Genomic DNA, 12,561 nt, shown 5'->3' on the forward strand with positions numbered 1-12,561 from the left:
TGATGAAGCCTGAGCTAGAACCCAGTTCATCAGGCCTTCGTGTCTTACCTGTCTTGCCTTGACAGTGATCTAGAGATACAGGGGACACTTCCTCATGAATTTTGACTACCTGACTCTTCTTTGGTTGATTTGCAAGCATTGCAGGGTGTGGAGGGATCTTTGAGCCGAAAATCACCCTGACAGCTTTGCAAATGCCACATTCACATAATAAGCAGCAAATTTTGATTTTATCAGAGGATAAAACTTGAACATCTCATCGAGGATTATTTAGGTTATTATAAAGCTCACCGGAAATTTTCAACCAGCAAAAAGTTTATTTTCATTTAATGGATCCTTGTATTCCCCATGAACTTGTTGAACTAAGAACTAAGTAGACACATCGTTAGTTATCGCTCATTGGACACATCATTGGCTTTTTGCTTAGCATCCAAACTTATTTAAATAAAACAGCTCATTTTAATAAGTAATAAGATTCCTGAAAGAATGTAACTTCGTGTCACTTGATTACCCAAAGCACTGCTAGGAAACTTTGAAGCCCAATCAGTGAACCAAATGGTTCATTTTGTATCTCTTTGGGTATTCATAACTATGTAACCTTCAGTGTAAGGACCTAGCAAATCTTCACTGAACCTTTGATCATTCCAAAGACCAATGGAATCATGGGGCAAAGACAGTTTTGCTTGCCACCGCAGAACTCATTTGTGTCCAGAGAAGTCTGAGCTGCCGAAACTTAGGGCCAAAGATCCTTGAACATTTCTGAATTTAGTAACTGAAAGAAAAAAAAAAAAGTGTGTGTGCTGGGGAAAGATTGAATTTTAGATCACGGGGAGCAGAAATGAAGAAGTAAAAAGAAAAAGATTGTAGGGATTGATTTTTGTTTTGTTTTGTTTTGTTTTCTTCCGGGAATTTTGATTTATTGAAATGGCGAAAGGAACTTCTGCAATTTAAGAAAGACATTACTGAAAACCCAATGACCTCAGCATGGTTATTTCTCAGGGAGAAATCTTTTCAATATGCTAAAGTCTGATTCCTTTGCCTCACGCCTAAAGATAGCATGGTACAGGAAAACAGCTTTTCACTTGTCCTGTGCGTATGTTTACACAAGAATGTTTATATACATAATATTCTTTCTTCAGCTGAAAGCATGCACTGAGACCCTGTTCCCCGGGTCCTCAGCTTCCTGCGTACATCAGAGAGGTCGGATTCAGACTAAGCAGAGAAAATTAAACATTCCTTAGCCTAAGAAGTCACAGTCCAGCTAAGATAAATTCCTAATCTGGAACAAGTTCGCCGGCATTTGAGAAACGCTAAACTTTCTAAATGAAGTTGCCTTAGTGACCCTGTGTGGTCAAGTGCAGACTCCTTAGTAAGGTGTCAAAGCGTTTAGCGATCTGGTCCTGCCCACTGGTCCAGCCTGATCCCAGGCCACTGGGATTCCGCACCTACTCTGCCCACCGCTGCTTTCAGAGGTCCAGCCTCAGGGTGGCTCCAAGCCCTAGGCTCTCCACTTCTGTTCTTATCTACAGAGAACAATGGCCTCTCCCCATCTGATTTGCAAACTTCTGCTCAACCTTCTGGCTGAAATCAGAGATTGCTTCTTCTGAATTTTCCCCTAATCTTTCCCTATTGTCTTCCTGCTTCTTTTTCAGACGCTTCCCTCCGCCATCCTTGCACCTGTTCCCATTAAAGCCCCCGTTCCCCCAGCCCCCACCACAGTGCCTGGCTGGAAACCACACCAACAAATCGGAATCATGAGTAACAGTTTAGAAATGTGACTCCTCTAAAGTCTAGCCGCCATTATCAAGAATCTGGGCATCATCCTACGAGTTTAGAGCTCTTGGGAGGTAGGGAAAAAGTACAGTAAAAGTGATCGAGAGGGCTGGGATGGGGTGAGGGACAGATTACAGTTTTAATGGGGAGGATGCAGTGGTATCATTGAGAAGGTGGCTTGAGCAGAGATTTGGAGGAGGTGGAGGAATTAAGGAAGAGCATGTCGTGGAATATCTCAGCACCTGGGTGCCTGCCCCAGAGCGAGTGGGGTAAATAGAGTGAGAGTGAAGTCAGGCCAGGGGGGCCCCTGCATGGCGCTCGTCTAAGGGAGATGGCAATCGACGAACAGTTTTGAGCAGGCGAATGAGACATCTGCTTTAGGGATGTCTAAAGGAACATCCCTAGGATGTTCCCTAGGAACATTAGGGATCGCTGACGCTGCTGGGTTAGAATAAATGCAGGGGCCAGGGCAGAGGCTCAGAGGCAGGGTAGGAGGCTGTTCTGATAACCCACCTGAGAGCAGGTGCAGCCACAGAGGATGAGCAGAGAAGAGCAGGAGTCTGGGAAATCATGGCTCCAGAAAGATTAAAAACAGTCTTGGAAATAGATCTGGGAGAGTCCACGCACAGACGTCCTTGGGGCATCGTCTTGAGAAATTTCCTATCTCTAACTTCGATGTCTGGAAAGTCTGATGTGTGGCAAGTATATTAGGAACATGAAAGAGTCTCTTTTTTTCCCGTCAACTTCCTTCTCTGTAATTATCTTTTTATGTTTATATGTGTACAATGTGACAGGGATGTGCCATCAAACTACAGTAATGAAGGTTTAAAACAAACAAACAAACAAAAAAAGACTATTCCCACCTCACAGGCCTGCAGGGATTGATTAAAGCCCGGCATCGTGAAACGTGTTCACATTTCCTACCCCACACTCGCTGTAAAGCCCACATTCCAAAAACGCATAAAGGAATATGTGTGCTTAGCAATAGAGGGGCATAAAGTCTCCATACACACAATGACCTGCATGAATCTCAAATGCGTTATGTTAAGTGAACGAAGACAAATTCAAAAGGCTACATAGTGCATGATTCTAACGCAGTTTTGGAAAAGCCCAAACCATAGGGACAGAAAACTGATGAGTGGCTGCCTGGACATGGGAGAAGGGGTTAGCTATAAAGGACTGGGAGAATTTGATGGGTTGTAACGGAAGGGTTCTATACCTTAGTTGTGGTTGTGGCTATATGACTGCCCATTGGTCAAACTCAAAACTGTATGCTGAAAAGAGTGAGTTTACTGTATGTGAATTATACCTCAACTTGAGAACCTTTTTTTAAAAAATATACAAGGGACTAGGGCACCTGGGTGGCTCAGTCGTTTGAGCGTCCGACTTCGGCTCAGGTCACGATCTCATGGTTCGAGGGTTCGAGTCCAGCATTGCGATCTGTGCTGGGAGCTCAGAGCTTGGAGCCTGCTTTGGATTCTGTGTCTTCCTCTCTCTCTCTGCCCCTCCCCAGCTTACGCTCCCTCTCTTTCTCTCTCTGTCAAAAATAAATAAATAAACTTTAAGAATGATACATGGGACTAGTGTCAAATCTCAGCCAAATTTAAATTTGAAACTTACTTGCAGATGTCTAAAGGAATTTCTGTTGTTTTAAGAAGATACAAATTTGAAAAATACAAATCCTATAGGATGGGATTCCAGGTCACATGGCCTGGAAAATGACTGCGAGACTATCACTTACTTGGTCTTTCCCTTGTAAAAGATGGCCCAAAAAGGTCTCAGCTCATCTGAATGGGTTGCAGTGGTATTAAAAAGCAAGTTGAGAGGCACCTGGGTGGCTCAGTTGGTTGTGTCCGACTCTTGATCTGAAATCAGGCCTTGATCTCATGGTTAGAGTTCAAGTCCTGCAATGCACTCCACGGTGGGCATGAAGCCTACTTTAAAAAAAAAAAAAAAAAAAAACAGAAAAGAGAAGTTGAAAATCCCCTTGTGTGAGATATTTCTTCCAACTGTTAATTTGCTTTGGCAAAGGCACAGGATCCCTGGGCTTTTTGGCCTGTGAGTAAATAGTGTCTCTGCAAGAGATTCTAGAGTTCTAAGGCTTGGACTGTCATTTGCTATATCCTCAAGACAGTGGCACATACCAGGCAGCATGTGTGTCCCGGGGAAAGCCTGTCTAGATGAAATGACAGGACATGGAATAGCAAAGAACACATGAAAATTCGCGGCTGACAGGACTTTGCAGCTAGGAGATCAGTGTGGGGTTGAATAATTATCGGGGGCTTCCAGGGGAGCCAGGAGCGTAGCTGAATCTCAAAGTTTGTGCATAGACCATGAAAGAGTGCATTTCTGGCAGCAGGAATGATCAGTGTCTAAATAGAGTCTAAAGGAGGGAAGAGGAGAAAATACCCTTCATCTCAGAAATCAGGTAGTGTCCTTACAGCTAAGGAGTAAATCTGGGGTTTAATGGGTCTGGCACACCCTGAAGCCTGAGGCTTGCCTTGCCTACAGTCGGGAGGGTTCAGCTGCCAAACCTAACTCCAGCCAAGTTCAAACCCACCCCACACCCCTTCCCGAGCTTACATAGCCAGGGGTCTCCACAGAGTTGGTTGACAAAGTATGACTGATGCCCCATTATTTCAAGGCACAGGTTAGAGGTTTTTGGTTGAACATGGGGAGGAAGCCTTCAATAATGTATCTGCCCAGCACATAATGTGTCCATGGCACTCTGTGAGGTGGGCTGGAAAAAACGGCCTTCCCTAGGTTCTCTGAGGCTCGCCAAACACAAATGTCAATTTTCACGGTAGAAATCCACATTCAGGTCAAGATAAAGAAAACCGTAAGACATTCAAACTCCTTTCTACCCTTTAGTGCAAGAGGAACTTTCATATTTAACTTTATTTTTTTTTATTTTTAAAAATTTTTTATTAAGTTCATTTATTTATGAGAGATAGAGACAGCATGCTTGGGGGAGGAGCAGAGAGAGAGGGAGACACAGAATCCAAATGAGGCTCCAGGCTCTGACCCATCAGCACAGAGCCCAACACGGGGCTCGAACTCACAAACCATGAGATCATGACCTGAGCCGAAGGTGTATGCTCAACCAACTGAGCCACCCAGGCGCCCCATCATATTTAACTTTAGTGTGTTGTTAGATGAAAGATTATTATTTTTTTATTTTTTTATATTTTTAGATGTTTATTTTATTTTTGAGAGAGAGAGAGAGATGTGTGAGTGGGGGAGAGGCAGATAAAAAGAGAGAGAGAGAATCCTAAGCGGGCTCTGCACCATCAGCACGGAGCCCAACAAAGGGCTCAGACTCAGAACCGTGAGATCATGACCTGAGCTAAAATCAAGAGTCGGATGCTTAACCGACTGAGCCACCCAGGTGCCCCAAATTTTAATTTTTTTCAGTGAAGATCTGAAATTTGCTCTTACTGACCTACACATGTTCAAGACCGTTCTGAGATCTATGTCCTAAAACAAAAGATGAAGGTCCTTAAAAAAGAAGAAGAAAGGAGAAGGAGAAGAAGGGGAAGGGGGAGGGGGAGGGGGAGGGGGAGGAGGAGGGGGAGGAGGAGGAGGAGAAGGAAAGGAGGAGAAGTACTTGGCAAATTAGGAAAAAAAGTTAAGGATCAAAGAGAAAAATCTATTCCTGCAAAATATCACTTTCCACCCCAGAATCATGGGGTGTGGTCTGCTTCAACAACAACAACAACAAGCTAATGTGTGCCAAAAGAAAGAATCTGTTTGGTTGGTCAAGGGCAAAGCATAAGTGTGAATTGAAACATTGGTTGTCATCAAATGACATTATCAGCTCCTGGAAGACTTTATTGTGGCATCAGCAGGGATTGACTGAATCTTGGCTCTGTCCCTAGTTCGCTGTATGACCATGAATAGATTACCTCTCTGCACATCAATGTCCTTACCCCAGAGTCGAGGTGGTAATCATGCTTGCCTCCAGAGCTGTCATTAACAGTAAATGAAAGTATGTGGAACTGTCCAGCTGAGCGCCTGGCACATAATCAGTACCAGTAAATCAGTGCTGTCTCCGTGACGGTGTGAACATTTAATTTAGGAAAAGAAGGTAAGGATGAAATTATGCAGTTAATATGGACTCTTTAATCTAATCCATTGACATGTGGAATTGATCAACAGACCACTCATCCAGGAAGGGACCAAGCAGGGCAAATGAGCCAGGGTTTGGAGGTCAGACAAGTCTAAACGCTGTCCTGATCCTTTGCCTGATGCCTGATCCTGATCCTGATGTTGGGTAAGCCGCTGAAACTCCTTTACGTCTGGGATCCTCTTCTGTAAAATGGGGCTAACATGGGATGCTGTGAGGTTTACATAAAAGAAAGAATAGAACTGCTCGGGATAGGGCTGAGGCCAGCTAAGCTCTGGTTTATAGAAGGTGTTATTCTTTAACTATATGGAAACACACAGGGAACGTAAATGTTCATTTCTGGACAAATGTGGTCTTTTACAAGTTCGATAAATTGGCAAAAGACCAAGGTGCATATTCTTGGGCTTTTGGTAGGACAACTTTATCAGCTCTGCAAAATAACCTCTGAAAAGTTTTCCAGATCACGGGAGCCTAGCCAGTAAGTCCGGGATTGGTTGTCATCTTTGCAGAGAATTCCTTGCAGGTGAGTGGGAAATGTGACGCCCCAGAGATAAAGTAAGGAACCTCTCCCCGCTTCCTCTTCATCAGAAGATTGATGGACATCAAATGAGTGATATGTGGGTAAAAGAAGCTACAAATCCTCCTGTGTAACTGACAGGGAAAGGCGTTGATGGTAGGTATGGATCTTACATCTCCATGAAGACATAAAAGGGCATTTTCAGTCAACTCGCTTCTTCAAACTGATGCAAAAACTCAGGCCAACCATGCAAACTAAGCGAAAAATGTACACATTATATAGCATTGTCAAATCTTCCCTTAATTCTCCTAGGAGAAAGATATCAAGGCAGCTTCTAAAAGAAAAACAGAGAAGAATTGGGATCTTCATCAGTTACACAAAATTAGTCAGGTGTATTTCATCAGCAATGAAACTAGACATAGACGTTTCATACATTTCACAGCTTTTGAAACAGTATGTTTTTCATTTATTTTATTTTGAGAGAGAGAGAGAGAGACAGAGAGAGAGAGAGAGAGAGAGAGAGAATCTTAAGCAGGCTCCAAGTCTAGCACAAAGCCTGATGTGGGGCTCGATCTCACGAACCTTGAGATCATGACCTGAGCTGAAATCCAGAGTCAGACACTTTGCCTACTGAGCCACCCAGGGGCCCTGAAACTATTTTTGGAGTGAGGTTCTTGAGAGGGTTGGGTAGGTATCACCAGGCTCTCTACAACAATTCTTTTCCATTGGCTATCTATAATTGTTCCCGTGAACTTTCTTCTGAAAGGAACCCAAACATGGAAATTATTTAAAAGACAGAAGAAGAGACCATCTTGTGAAGGAAAAAAAATATACAGACTAAGTCTGTGGCTTCGCATTCAGTCAGGACCACTTTCGAAAGTTTTTTTAATCCAAGAAGTGGCTGCATTTTGGCATACAGCAATCACTGCTGTAGGTTTTGAAGCAGCGTTTACAGATGTCAATTTTTTCCCTTTTTTAAAAGATTGTGTGTTTTATGTAATCTGTGTGCCCAACATGGGGCTCGAACTCACAACCTCGACATCAGGAGTTGCATGTTCTACTGACTGAGCCAGCCAGGCACCCTAGATTTCACAGATTTTAATATAAAAGATGATAAAATGTGGACACGTAGAATTTTAAAATCATGTGGGAAAAGACATGCTCATCTGTGAACTTTTGCCAGTTGTACGCTAAAGCATTAGAGGTTCCCAAGACTGGAGACCCATGCTCCTTAGTTTTCTTTTTTTTTTTTTTTTTAATTTTTTTTTTTCAACATTTTTTATTTATTTTTGGGACAGAGAGAGACAGAGCATGAACGGGGGAGGGGCAGAGAGAGAGGGAGACACAGAATCGGAAACAGGCTCCAGGCTCCGAGCCATCAGCCCAGAGCCTGACGCGGGGCTCGAACTCACGGACCGCGAGATCGTGACCTGGCTGAAGTCGGACGCTTAACCGACTGCGCCACCCAGGCGCCCCATGCTCCTTAGTTTTCTAAGGAGAAGCCCACACCCTGTATCCCTGGAAAAGTAGGACAAGTAGACTCTTCAGCCTAATTTTTCTTTTTTTATTTCTTAAATGTTCATTTATTTATTTGGAGAGAGAGAGAGAGCAGAGGAGGATGGGTAGAGAGAGGAAGAGAGAAAATCCTGAGCAGGCTCCAAGGTACAAGCATGGAGCCTGACATGGGGCTCAAACCCACAAACCATGAGATCGTGATCTGAGCCGAAGTTGGACACTTAAGTGACTGAGCCATCCAGGCGGCCCTAGCCTAATTTTCCTAATCTACTGCTAGTTTCTGAGCCCTTTCAGAAGAGGATATCCACTTTTTCTTTTCTGTTCTTTCTCCGTTTCCCCAGTCCTTCTCTTTCCCCATTAGCTTACCTGAAAAGCTCTGTTGTCTCTATTACACTGAACAACCTCCATAAAATTACCCACCAGACTTTTCAGGAAATAGGTTGAATACATTTTGGAGTTAATTTGGAGGGTTTCACAGACTCTGGGGGAAAGAAAAGCATGCACACAATTTTAATTTCCATTCCACTGATTACAGACCCCAAATGGAGAAGCACAATGAACTCATGCTGGAAGAAATACTAGATTTTAAACCGTTTATACAGTTTCCAACAGGTTTATACTGGCCACGTTACCAGTTCTAGCCAACATTTTACATTTCCAAAGAGAATGAGTTGTAAATGTAATCCCAGCTTCCTCCTTGTGTCATTGGGGTTTTTTAAGTGATTTCATGCAAATTGTGATCATTAATAATAAAGATTGTAAAAGTGTTTTGTATCATTGTGAATTAAACATCACACGAAGAATGAAAAATTAGAGGAACAAATTTGGTATTTTTATGATCAATATGAGTTCAATAACAGATATATAAGCTATCACACAGACACACACACACACACACACACACACACACACACACACACACATTACTGAACAGATTGTACTCATACAGACAATTTATGATCTCTGACCTTACAGAGATAATGGCAGCGTTTTCTCTAAATGCCCTGCACCCTTCCAGTCCCCGTTAGCTCTTGTTCGGACTTTGTGACATTGTTAACTTCCTACTCCTCATAAAATGGAGGCCGCTCCCTCTGCAATACTCTCAAATTGCTACAAATGCCTATTTGCTGCTTGCTTTTTAGATTTCTTCATCACTAATTAAATGAACTAATTCCTGTAAATTGCACAAAGTGGGGCTTGACCCAGAGTAAAATTTCAATAAATATTTCCTCTTACTATTATCATCATTGTTACTGGTAAGACTCTTTTGCCTCCCTCACTTAAGATTTTGTAGAAGTGTGGGGCGCCTGGGTGGCTCAGTTGGTTAAGCGTCTGACGTCGGCTCAGGTCATGATCTCACAGTTCGAGTTCCAGCCCCGTGTTGGGCTCTCTGCTGTCAACACAGAGCCGGCTTTGGATCCTCTGTGCCCTTCTGTCTCTGCCCCTCCCTCGCTTGTGCTCTGTGTCTCAAAAGTAAACATTAAAAACAAACCAAAAAAAGATTTTATAGAAGTGTGATTTTTAAAAATTTGGATTATGCTATAGTGAAGGCTTGAGTTTTCATGCCTTAGCCTCTTTTAATATTTTATTTCCATTAAGAGAAACATGAAAAGAAAACACAGCAAAGAAAATAAACTTCTGTTACTATTTTACGCATTCAGTCCCACTGTTTGGAAATTATGGGAAAATATTATGACCTAATGGTCTAATTCTAGGTAAATTATAACTGCATTCATGTGTATATACGTTAATTTTATATTAACAGTGTGTAGAAAAACATCTGGAAAAAGTGTAGATACCAGATTGTTAACAATGGCTATCTCCAGGGCTGGGATTAGAGTAGACCTATCTTTGCTTTTTAAGCAATATAGTTCTATAAAAATGTTAATGCTTCAGTTTATACTTTTTTATAATCATAACAACCATAACACATTTTTAAAAATACTTGATTCTCTTTCGAATTGGTCAATATAATTGGTCAATATATTGGTCAATATATTGGTCAATATAATTCATATTCCCTTTAGATACCAACACTACTGTGTTTGTGTATGTGTACATGTGTGTATACACACATACGTACAAATAGTGAAGAGCCCAATCCCATGTAATAACGATGCAGAGATTATTGGGAAGAATTAAAAGTGCTTTCCATCTTGTCCAGAGGGCCCTTTACACCACCCTAACCCTGTTGACCACTGAGGCTTGCTCCCCATCTACTTCCCTGAGACTCCCCCCGCCGCCCCGGCCTGGCCTAGAACACTTGGTCTCCTCATTTTGACCCAGATCCTGCCTCTATCCCAGTGGACTTTGGGTTTGGAAGTGGACTCTGATGTTGGACTCTAGATGTTCCTCCCCGCACTTGACTCACACCTTTAGCCGTCAGATTTCCCTGGGACCCCCTTCCCTAGCTCCAGCCTCATCATGAGAACTCCATTCCTGGGCCAATTCTGTCTTCAGGGGGGCAGATTTTCTGGAAGTGTGGTTAAATTCTTGGGGAAATGAGGGAGCAAGACAGGATAATCTGCAGCATTTATACTTTCTGTAAATGCCCGAAGCCCGGAGAACCCCTGGCTTTAACTGGAAGCACTACCTCTTGACCAAAGCACAGCCAAGTCCTGGTGATGTCATTTAGGTGACAGACATGAAATAATGTGACGATGGAAGGACAGCAGTCATTGCCTGGTATTGCTTCCGGACATCCGGACTGTCTACAGATGCCATCAACGAGAACTGAAGATTTTTAAAAAGTAGAATAATAAAGGTAATGAGGGGACTTCATCCTTAATCTTCCCAGAAAAGAGACAATTCGGTGGAGTGAGACCCACCTCTGCAGAGTAAACACGGTGTTGGGGGGTGGGTCATGAAAGGTGCCCCAAAGTAGCAGGGGGGCCTCCAAAACTGGTCAAGTATGTTCCACTATGGGAAATTGGCCTTCAAGACCACCACCCGGACAAAGGAAAGTTTGCTGACAATCTGGGCTCCCTCCTGAAACCCACCACACGGTAGATACAGCGTTGAGCGAGGGACAAACACAATAAGGAAAAGTCCTATCACTCAGCACGTTGGCAAAATCAAAAGGTCAGGTCGTAAATTACTAGCAAGCATTTGTGACGAGGAAATCTTTTACAACCAAACCTTCTAAATCTTTTCTAGGTCACAAACCTAGAATCTGATCCCCGTTGACATTCTTCCCAGGGAAACGGGCACACGAACACTCAAGTTTGCATTCAGTTTCGGAGACTTTGAAGACACCCCTTTCCCCCACTCCTATGAATTCAGGTGAGGCCTTTGGAAAACAAGCTAAATCCCCTTCTGCAAAGTGGGAAAATATCCTTTCACGCTGACCATATAAAAGCAAAGAATTGTTAATGCAGAATTTGGAAATAATCATAACCTTGCATACTGCCTTATCAGACAGTGGGGTGAAAGATCCTTAGAAATAACTCACATCTCATAGCTCTAGCTTGGGAAGTTCCTAGCCAATAAGAACAATAATGATGGTCGAAGTAAAAATCATTAACTGTGTATCTACCACATCCCAGGCCCCAAGCACAAGCTTCACTGATTTAACGAGTAGTCATGGGGAATTTTAGTGGCCATTTTAAATAAGTCGATACATAGAGCTTAGAAGAAAGCTGGACATATAGTAAGTACCTTAGACACATCAGCTATTATTATTACAGTCAGGAAGTACAATGTTGCTTGTGGGTTTACACAAAAGGGCCCACCAAGACATTGGACATCACCCCTCCCTGAAAAGCCAATGATCCACCCAAGGCATTAGAACCTAATATTCCCCTTACAGCTTATATGTTGGTTAAGACTGCCAGAAAGTAGACTTAGCATAAACATCAAAAACACTGCTGAAACCCGGGATTGAACCAGGGACCTTTAGATCTTCAGTCTAACGCTCTCCCAACTGAGCTATTTCAGCTCGTTTGGACAGCTTTCCCGTGTAACTATAATGGAAGAATATTTGGTTTTGCAGCAGTAAAAAAAAAATCAATATTCAGGTTCAGCTGGAGGTAGACATTTAACAAATGTCACAGAAGGTGATGAGGCAAGATCCCTGTCTCTAAGCCGAAGTAATAAATAATTTCACTTTTCTCAGCTGTGTTTCTAACTGTTCTGCAATCGGTTTTTCCCATTAAAAATATATCTTGGGCTTTTCTCATGTCAAAAAAAAAATGTCCTTAGTTGGCATTTCCATCTTAATTTCCATCTTAATTTCTAGGAAAATAGCAGGATGGTCCACTTCAATATTTAATGAAATATCAACCTCCATAAAAGCCATGTTCGCATAGACCCATAAACATAGCCAGGATTAGAAACCAGCTGAAGACTACCGTTCCGAGGAGACTGCAAAGGGGAAATGGCAGACACACACACAAAAGGGAACAGGACAGATGAAGGAAACCGAAAAGCCGTGGTAGCAGAATAGTCAGCTTCCAAAGATGCCCATGTCCTGATCCCCAGAAAACATAGTGTGTTAGGGTCCCTGGCAAAGGGGCATGAAGGTGGCCTTGGAATGGAGGCTGCTCTCTAAGGTGAGGAGAATATCCTGGATTATCCAGGTGGGTCCAAGGTAACCACAACCGTCCTTGTCAGTGAAGGGAACAGGTGGACCAGA

The 12,561-nt window shown here is 42.8% G+C and overlaps 1 non-coding gene across 1 annotated transcript; it reads right to left on the reverse strand.

The window, feature by feature from the left end:
- Positions 1-11,792: 11,792 nt before the first annotated feature.
- Positions 11,793-11,865, reverse strand: TRNAF-GAA. Its single transcript has one exon. It is a non-coding gene; the product is annotated as a tRNA-Phe (tRNA).
- Positions 11,866-12,561: the final 696 nt, after the last annotated feature.

Source organism: Panthera leo, chromosome C1 (assembly GCF_018350215.1).
Source record: "Panthera leo isolate Ple1 chromosome C1, P.leo_Ple1_pat1.1, whole genome shotgun sequence".
Classification (NCBI taxonomy): domain Eukaryota; kingdom Metazoa; phylum Chordata; class Mammalia; order Carnivora; family Felidae; genus Panthera; species Panthera leo.